At 41.8% G+C, this 10,119-nt stretch overlaps 1 pseudogene; it reads left to right on the top strand.

Moving 5' to 3' along the window:
- Nucleotides 1–2,958: 2,958 nt before the first annotated feature.
- Nucleotides 2,959–3,327, top strand: LOC132531778 (CDC42 small effector protein 1-like; annotated as a pseudogene).
- The last annotated feature ends 6,792 nt before the right edge of the window (nucleotides 3,328–10,119 follow it).

Here is a 10,119-nt window from a genome sequence, read left to right as displayed (position 1 = left end):
GCATTTGAGTTGAACCTTAAAGGAGAAGAGGATTTGGAAAAGTGGGGAGGGTATTCTTAGCTTTGAGAACAGCATGAGCAAAGGTATAGGGCCTGTTTGGAAAGGCCTGTTTGGAAAATAGTAGATAGAGAAAACATATGGATGACTGACAGTGTTTTCCATTTTCTAAATTACTTATTCAGACTGTATCCTGAGCAACAACAATTTCCCGTGGTTTATAAATAGGTCCCAGTTATTTTAGTAGAATGTAACGCTGATGACCATTCATGGAATGTTCCACAGAGACTTCAGTTTCCCAAGGGCCAGGAGAAAATATATAAATGTGTAAGACACGGTGCAGCACATGAAACATCATACATTACCATAGGTTCATCAAGCCTAGCACAAAATTTATGCAGAAACTTAGTGCTACTAAACAGGTAATTGTCTCTCTGTCTCATTCTCCCTCCTGGATTTGTTCCTGATTTACTATGCAAAGTGCGTAAGGCTTCAGATGACATGTACCTCTGGATACAAAAGAACGAGAATAGAAATTGGGAGATTAAAAAAAAAAAAAAAACAGGCACAAGAGATGAAGCCATTTGTCTGAGCTCACAGGGAGGGGGGTGCCAAGGTTACAATTCAGGATGCCCATTGCAAGTTTCCTTTCACCCAAGATCTTGAAAACAGAATTCCTACCCATCTCCATAAACTGAGAAGTCACCAGAATTGGACTGAATTCCAATTCCCATGATTCCTAAGACGAGGAGCTTTTCACAAGGCAGGCATGTTTCTTGGGGGCTGGGGATCCCAATTTCCTATACTTGAGAAACATTCCATTGCGTAAGTACACGTTATATGGTGTCCAAAAGAAAGAAGATATTTATATTGGTAATTGATTAGTTGAGGGATGGATCTGTATTTTGTTGCAATTAGCATTATCCTCAATGTTCCTATTCTATTTTCCAATATGCTTAAAAGGGATCACTACCGAACATTCCCCAGACTATGAAATAACACTACAAGTGATTCTAGAAGTTTTTGCAAAATTTGGAGGCTTCACCCACACACCGGCGCTCTAAATAAGAACAAGTGTTATTAAGTAGCCCTTTCATTCTTAAAATTAGGTCATCTTATTGAGTAATTAAAACCACCACCAATAGCATTTCTGGTCATTCCAATAATCCTCCCCCAAATTCTTAAAATACTACCAGAGTTGAAAAGGAAGTTCCACCCAACTTACCAAATGTAATAAAAACTGCCTGAGAAAAGTCCTTTGACAGGCAGAATTCGTAGCCAGTCAAAGAATATTATTTTCACACAGTGTTTAAGATTTACAGAATCCTTTCTTTTTTTAAAATTTATTTAATTTTTTGGCTGCGTTGGGTCTTCGTTGCTGCACGCGGGCTTTCTCTAGTTGCGGCGAGCAGGGGCTACTCTTCATTGCGGTGGCTTCTCTTGCTGTGGAGCTCTGGCTCTTCGGTAATTGTGGCACGTGGGCTCAGTAGCTGTGGGTCACGGGCTTAGTTGCTCTGCGGCATGTGGGATCTTCCTGGGGCAGGGATTGAACCCGTGTCGCCTACATTGGCAGGCAGATTCTTAACCACTGCACCACCAGGGAAGCCCCAGAATCCTTTCTTAATGCCTAAGGTTTTACTTGGTCCAGTCATGCTGGGTATAAGTTTTACAGTTTATGACGATTTTTGGAAGGGAGAGGGTAAAGGTATTCTTTTTTGGACATGCTGTCTTTTATAGTGATATGATAGCAACACTGGATTATATATTAAACCACCAGCTAAATATACATTAAGTTCACAGGCATAATCCAATCAAGCATGACCTACATATATTTTTGGGTTTTGACATCCCAACATCTTAACCTTAGGGTATGAAAGAACTGGACTAGGAATTGGGAGATTGTACCATAGAAATCAAATCAGGTTTTTCCATTCTGATCCCTAAAACAAATGAAGACAATTTATTTGTTTTAGGGATCAAAAATTAAACAAAGACAAAAACAAAACACACCAGCTTTCCGAGATGTGGAAGTTTAGATAACGCCTTTTCTGTGTAGTTCTCAGGAAGTAAGATTCAAGTGCCCTTTGTTTGTATTTGTAGAGTGGCCACACACCCAGGTGATCAGGAAACACACCTTTCCTTCCTTTCTCCAGTATGGTCTATGTAGGCTTTCCCAAACTAGTATCCTCCCAGCACTCTCTCCACTGAATGTGACTTGAACAAAGGGCTTGGGGGTGGTGGGAAAGGAGGGTATCGTGGTACAACTAGCTTTGGAAATGTGAGACGTCCACCTTATGAAGCATGGTAGCCTATTAAAGTCTGAGAAAATCTGCAATTAAATTCAGGTCTGTTTTGGATTATCTGAGCATTTCCCAAGCCAGCGTCACCACGGAACTCCATTCCCCTCTAGGCCGTGCATTCTGTGGGCTACATTTAGATAAGCAAGAACACTAGCTCAGACACAGGTCCTCAAAGGCTTTCTCTGCCACTTGACAGCTTTGAGAATTTGGGTAAGTCACTTACCCTCTCAGAGTCCTGGTTTCCTCATCTGAATTATGTAGAAAAGAAATCTAGCTCTGCCAGCTGGCCCTTGGCTTCACCACCCCACCAAGGAGCGAGCCTGAAAAACCCACACTGGTGGGCCCCAAGCGGGACACACCCCCACCAGCTGCCGCCGGTCACCTCAATGCCGGAGTAGAGCAGGGTTCCGAGTCTGTGGAAGACATCATCTTGTGCCTGCCTGCCCACCCCACTCTCTGACCTTGCTAGTCTCTCAGGGTCTGAGATGCTGACCTTCACTGCTCAGCTAAGGGCTCCAGAGACTCTACTTTCTCTATACGTGTCCAGCTAAGTAAACCTAGGATGCTGTTACACCTGAAGGGAGTGAGGAGTGGGCGGTCAGGGCACCAGAGTAAGAGCCCTCTGGGGCCTCAGGCAGAGTGAAACTGTAACCAGCAGGGGATGAGTGAATTTTGGCACAAAATTGAATACGAATTGAATATGAATTTTGCTGCATGGTAGGGAACCCCCAGCTGAAGAAGAAGAGGAGGTGGCTTGACCGGGCCATGATTGGGGAACCAATGAATTTTGTCCACCTGACTCACATTGGCTCTAGGGAGATGGGGGTTGGAGATGGACTGGCCATGACAGGTGCAGTTCAGGAGCAGATCAGATTCAAGGGAGAGCAAGACAGGCTGTGGAGCAATTCTAGGGGCTTGTAGCTCCAATAGGAATGGTTCTGCTGTATGTCCAAGCTTCACTCTGTCCAGCCCAGAAGACATGCTGCCCCTACCAGTTTCCCTCCTAGAATCAGTGACCCCAGGGCCCCTCTTTTCCCTATCTAATAGTGCCTCAAAAGGCTTGGGCGCGGGACTCCCTCTTCTCCCTCTGGCTGTAGCCCCTCCTGGAGATGGGATCAAGGCAGCAGGACTGACCAAGTGACTACTCGTTAGCCAGAGAAGCTCAGCTGAAGCCCTGAACACTCTCAGATCTGAGGGAGGAGTTTTCTTGGACTTGGAATGTGATCCCTTCTCCTGAATGACAGCCTAGGTGCCATATGCTTTTAAACTCTTAACCTGGAACTCCTTAAATATGGTCGGTAGGTGAGATGACCAAAGCTGAAGCTGGCTTTGCTGAGATGCTGCCTACCTCCCTGCCCTTCTCTTTCCTCCTGGAATGAACTGAAGCAGATGTCAAGCAGGGACTGGGAGGGTGACCCCTGGCTAGTTTACTCTTTCTCTTTAGATCTCAGACTTTAAACTCACAGTGCTCAATATGTCTCTGCCAATACCAGGGTCTTTCTCTAGGTAGGCCTCTAACCCTATGTTTCTGTAGCATTGCTGGCTCCCTACGATCTTTCCTTTTTTTAAATTAATAAAAAATTTAATTAAAAAAAGAAAATAAATCTATCTCTCATCATATTTTGAAGACATAGTATGTACTCAGTAAAGACTTGCCTCCTTCCCTTCGCAATCCATGGTAGTATAAATCTTTCTGTGTCGCACCAAGTGTTCCAACATCCTCTCTAATGTGACCACTTTCTTTTTCCAGTCTCATCTCCCAGTAACAGGGAGAAGTGCTAACGCTCTTTTAAAGCCAGACTCTCTAGAATGTAAACTTACTAGCTGTGGGACTTAAGCCCAGTTACCTACCTTCTCTGTGCCCAAGTGTTCCCACCTGGAAAATGGGGCTAATAATGGTAACTGCTTCATAGGGTTGTGAAGATTAAAGGTTAATATTGATAAAGCACTCAGAATAACATCTGGCATAAGGTAAGTGCTCAATAATCTCATTAAAGCTACTAGTAGTTTTATTTTCTAATCATACACTATACTCCAGACACACTTGGCTCTTGGCTACACAAAGATACCTGATGCTTTCCCATGTCCATGTCTTTGCTCTTGCTGACCTCTTCACCTGGAGTGTCCTTCTTCACCTGTTCAACCTGGTAAAATCCTATGTGTTACTCCAGGCCCAACCATGAATGCTACCTTCTTGATGAAGGCTTTCCAGATTTCCCCTAACCTGGTATCTTCCTCTTTTATTTATTTATTTTTTTTGCAGTACGCGGGCCTCTCACTGTTGTGGCCTCTCCCGTTGCGGAGCACAGGCTCCGGACGCGCAGGCTCAGCGGCCATGGCTCACGGGCCCAGCTGCTCCGCGGCATACGGGATCTTCCCGGACCGGGGCACGAACCCGCGTCCCCTGCATCGGCAGGCACACGCTCAACCACTGCGCCACCAGGGAAGCCCGGTATCTTCCTCTTTGAAGGAATCCCCTCAGGGCTTTGTAGCTCTCTCCTGGCTCTTATCATGTTCAACTTTGTATCCAATGAGTTTTATACGCCTGGAGGAGCAATACACACACACACACACACACACACACACACGCACACACACACACACACACGCAGCAGCCAGCAGTGTGATCGAGCAGGGAAAACTTCAGGCTGGGAACCAGGAAACCTGGGCTCTGGTCCCAGACCAACCACTCTATAATCTTGGGTAAGTCACTTCATTGAGATTTGGTTTCCTCTCTCTTAAAACAGCGGGTTGGATTAGATGAGATCCGAAGCCTCTTCTATCTCTACCCTTCTGTAAGTCTAGTGTACACTCCTTGGACTGCCATATACATGCCTGTGGGATTTCCAGTGAATAGAGGAACAAAGTTTGATCCAGAAATATCTGGTCACAAACCCTTGATTGCATTGTTTTTAAAAGCAAAAGACTGAACAATCCGAATAAATAAAGTGTGGCATATAATGGAATAGTAAGCAGCTGTAACAACAACAACAACAACATAGAATAAGGAAGATTACCATGTGCTGAGAACGAGAAAGCTTTAGGATGCATTAAGTGAAAGAAAAGGCAAGATACAGAACAGTGTTTGTAGTATGCTACATGTTGTATAATAAAGGGAGAGAAGTAATGAAACTATATATTTGATTTTGTTTATACATGCCTAAAGAGACACTGGACAGGTATCTCTTTTAGAGAGGTGCCCCGTTAGAGCACATAGAAATTTAAAAAGTGGTTACCTATGGGGAATGGAGGTGGGGCTATGAGGTGAGTGGGGACAGGGTGAGAGTGAGAATTTCAATGCATACCTTTCAATACCATTTTGATTATTTAAGAATGTGAATGTATTGCCTACGCAAAGAAAAAGCTAAAGTTAAAAGAGAAACCTCTGATGGTGACAGTATTTTTAAACAAAAACATATATTTATCTTGTTGATTTTCAGTTTTCAGTGAGGCTAGGGAAGAACTAAGGAACGATTTACTAATTGATTGCTGCAGCTTTGTACTGGGGTATGAATCCCTGTGGCAATATTGTCATTGGAAAGGTGAAACTTTGGCAGTTGAGATATTCCTGGAGTTTTCTTCTCATGCCAGCCACATTGATTCTCCAGTTCATACCACCTGATACAGGTGCTCAGAAACCAGAGGCCTCCATCTGTCTGGGATGTGGCCAGTGATTGTGTGAAAGGCCCCCAACTACAGCATCAGCATCCTTATTCTTTCTGGAGGATCTGGGAGAATTCAGTTGAGGAGGAGGACAGGGGCAGCCTAGCAAATTCTCAGATCCTCTTGCAGGGCAAATTAACAGAAGAATGACTGGAGAAGGCTCTGATTAGCACCTACATTGCCAACAGCTAAGACACAATTCAGAGAATGCATTCGGATAATTTTCCCAGCCTTCCCTAGAATCTACCCCTCAGATAGCATAAATCTTCCCACCAAATGGGTAAAATCCCCAGTTCTTCTCAGATTCAGTTAGCCCACTGCCTTAAGAAACTTAGACCTAAAAATATTTTTGTTCCTACCAGAGCCCTGTAGCAATTAGAAATCCAATATATGATTTTCTCAGCTTGCTTTGGTCTAAGGTCCTCTTTGGAGAGAATCCTGAGAGTGTAAATTACTTGCAGCTGAGACAGGCCCATACTTACCCAGCAGGTATTGTATCAAACCCCAGCACTCCCACTCAGCTGCTCCTGGGAAGGCCTCAGAAGAGATTTTCAAAGCAGACTTCATAAAAACAAACACTCCCACCTCTACCCCCATCTCCTGTCCCTTTCGAAAAACAAACAATACTGCTCTGTTCACCAAACACAGGGGGATTTTCTGTTTAAAGTATTTTTTCTTATTCCATATTGGCAGCACTTATTAAGGAGCAGATGACTTTCAAGTTGGGTGAACTTTGAAACATAAGCACATAAGAATCCAGGTGCTTAAAATTTTTTCAAACTTAGACACATCCTTACAGCCCTGAAAAGTATCTTTTTAAAGTTTTATTAAAACTATGTCAGTTTTTTAAAAAAAGGGTGCCTTTGACCACATCTCGAGTCATTATGTTTGCTTTTAAAGCTTGTAGTAAAATGACTAAAATCCTATTTCCCTTTTCAAACTTTTGGAAACAGCTTTGGTGACAGATGGACCTGAGTTTGAATTCTGTTTTCATCAGAATTCAAGACCTGTAAGACCTCAGGCAACTGACCCAATCTCTTTGCCTCAGTTTCCTCATCAATAAAATGGTGATAATTATGGTACGTACCACGTAGATTAGCTGTGAGGATTAAATAAATACATGTAAAGCACTTAGAGTGCCTACATATATATGTAGTAAAAATAATAATATCAAAACAATAACCAAAAATTATTATACATTGCATCTCATTTGGGGAAAATGCTTATTAACTGAAATTTAGCAAATATTTCCTCATTTTTGTGAGTCTTTAAGGGCCCACATTTCAGTCTTAAATAAAGGCTTATTATTTAAATTGAACTCTTGCTTCCTCTAACCTGTGTGTAAAAGAAAGAACCCAAGAGAAGAGACCAGCCTGCAAACCCTGAGAAGCAAGCAAGGCCAGAATTTCATCGCCTCTATGGCAAATGTTCAAATAGTCTTAGTGTTTTTGTCATCCTCTGAGAATGAGGTGTAAAGTTTTGGCTGTGACCACACATCCCCACCCACTCAGCATCTGAGGAAAGAGGATGGGAAATGAGGAAACCCCAATGTCAGAAGTATGATTAGAGGACAAGATCCAATCACTCAATCCAGACAGAAGAGTTTCCCTTCAGACCAGCTACATGTTCAACTTCTCTGACCTCTGTGAGGGAGTGGTTTTTCTCTCTGTTTCTCTTTGTTCCTCACCCATCAGCCTATGAATTTTTGCAATTTCTTGAATGAATTCTAGGCATGAATCTAGCCCACTTCTGGAATCCTTTACATAGGCCAGCAAAGTATGTCAAATTGGGGTGGGTGGGTGGTTTATCTTGAGGCAATGGCAAGATGTCATTGCCAAGGTCGTCTTTGGACTTCCAAAAGAATGATACCAGTCATGAAAACATTAGCCATGCCTGCCTTCTGCTCTCAAAAAGCATCTGGCTTGCTGCCCACAGATACCGAGGCCATTGTGATGGAGGCACTATGGGAAGCCTGGGGTTGGAAATGACCTCACTTTGGAGTTCTTGCTTTGTGGCATTTTCCAAATTCTAGGTGCTTTTCTTCCGTTTTCCCAAACCTAAATAGTCAGAATGCCAATGACTGAGGTCCCCATTGACAATGTCAGAAACAGGGTTGTCCAATAGAAGTGTAAGGTGAGCCACATACATAATTTTAAAATTTTGCAATAGTTTTACTTGAAAAAAATAAAATAGAAATGGTGAAAATAATTTTTAAAATGTTTTATTTAATCCATTATACCCAAGATAATATCATTGCAATGTATAATTGACATTTTACAAATTGAGGTATTTCACATTCTTTTTTTCTAAACTAAGTCTTTGAATTTGGTGTGCATATAGAGTTCATAAAATTTACAGTTAGAACAAGTAGTTTCAAATACCCAAGTTGTTCTAAACATACTTAAAAATTGTCTAATAACTAAACCAAGATCAATTTTTAAATTTGTTAATTAAAATTAAAAATTCAGGTTTTCTGTCACTCCAGCCACATTTCAACTGCTCACTACCAGATGTGGCCTGGTGGCTACTGTATTGGCCAATGCAGGTTGGGACAATGAAGAAAAGTGCACGTTGTTATATGGAGAGCCATCACACTCTGAGCTTTCCCCCTCCTCATTCTCAACTGCTACTCACCAAAGGGAGATTCCAGAAAATTCTTTTTAAAAATTTCTACTTTGGTTTCAACAATAAGAACTCAGATCACTTTTATATTTCTGTAGTGGAATAATGAGAATCAAGCTGCCTGAAAATATGCAGGTGGAATAATTAGCTTATATCTGAGAGGTAAATTGTGATAAACCCTTTCGCAAGAGGAGCATGTAGGAAAGTTTTTTTTTTTTTAACTTTATTTTCTTTATTTTTTTGGCCGCACTGGGTCTTAGTTACGGCACACAGGATCTTTACTGAGGCACAAGGGGTCTTTCGTTGCGGTGCACAGTCTCTTCATTGAGGCGCTGGAGCTTCTCTCTAGTTGTGGAGTGCGGGCTCCAGGACACATGGGCTCTGTAGTTTGAGGCACGTGGGCTCTCTCATTGAGGCTCGCAATCTCAGTAGTTGTGGCGCACGGGCTTAGTTGCCTCACGGCATGTGGGATTGAACCCGAGTCCCCTGCATTGAAAGGCGGATTCTTTACCATTGGACAACCAGGGAAGTCCCGGAAAGTTTAAAGAACATGCAAAAGTCCGTTTACCTGATGTGACAAGTGGTTGGTTGGTTATGAAAAAATGATGTTAAATGACGAACTAATAAAAAAAAGATTTTCAATCTTGAATTGCATTTTTAAAATTGAGATGAAATTCACATAACATAAAGTTATCCATTTTAAAGCAACCATTTCAGTGGTATTTAATATATTCAATATGTTATGCAATTACCGCCTCTATCTAAACATTTTCATGACTCCAAAATAAAACCCCATACTCATTAAGCAGTTATACCCCATTCTCACACAGCCCCTCACTCCAGCCCCTGGCAACCACAATCTGTTTTCTATCTCTATGGATCTACCCATTCTGGATACTTCATATAAATGGAATCATACAATATGTGACTTTTGTGTTTGGCTTTTTTCACATTATGCTGTGTACATATGCTAAGTGTACAATGTACTCATACATTGTAGAATGTATCAGTGCTTCGTTCCTTTCATGGCTGAGTAGTATTCCATTGTATATATCTATCACAGTTTGTTTATCCATCAATGGATGGACATTTGCTTTGTTTCCGCCTTTTGGCTATTGTGAAGAGTGCTACTATGAACATTTGTGCACGTGTTTTGAGTACCTGTTTTCAGTTCTTTTGGGAATATAGCTAGGAGTGGAATTGCTGTATTGTATGGTAATTCTATTTAACTTTTTGAAGGACTGCCAAACTGTTTTCCACAGCAGCTGTACCACTTTGTATTCCCACCAACAGTGCATGAGGAGTCCAATTCCTCCACATTCTTGCCAATACTAGTTATTTTCTGCTGTTCCCCCAGTTTTGTTGACATATAATTGACATACAGCACTGTATAGGTTTAAGGTATACAGCATAATGATTTGACTTACATTTATTGTGAAATGATTACAAGTTTAGTTAACATCCATCATCTCCTATAGATACAAAATAAAAGAAAAACAATTTTTTTCCTTATGATAAGAACTCTTAGGATTTACTG

Source organism: Lagenorhynchus albirostris, chromosome 13, assembly GCF_949774975.1.
Source record: "Lagenorhynchus albirostris chromosome 13, mLagAlb1.1, whole genome shotgun sequence".
In the NCBI taxonomy this organism is placed as follows: domain Eukaryota; kingdom Metazoa; phylum Chordata; class Mammalia; order Artiodactyla; family Delphinidae; genus Lagenorhynchus; species Lagenorhynchus albirostris.
Note: the sequence above shows the minus strand (reverse complement) of the source record. Positions and strands in the feature narration are given on the sequence as shown.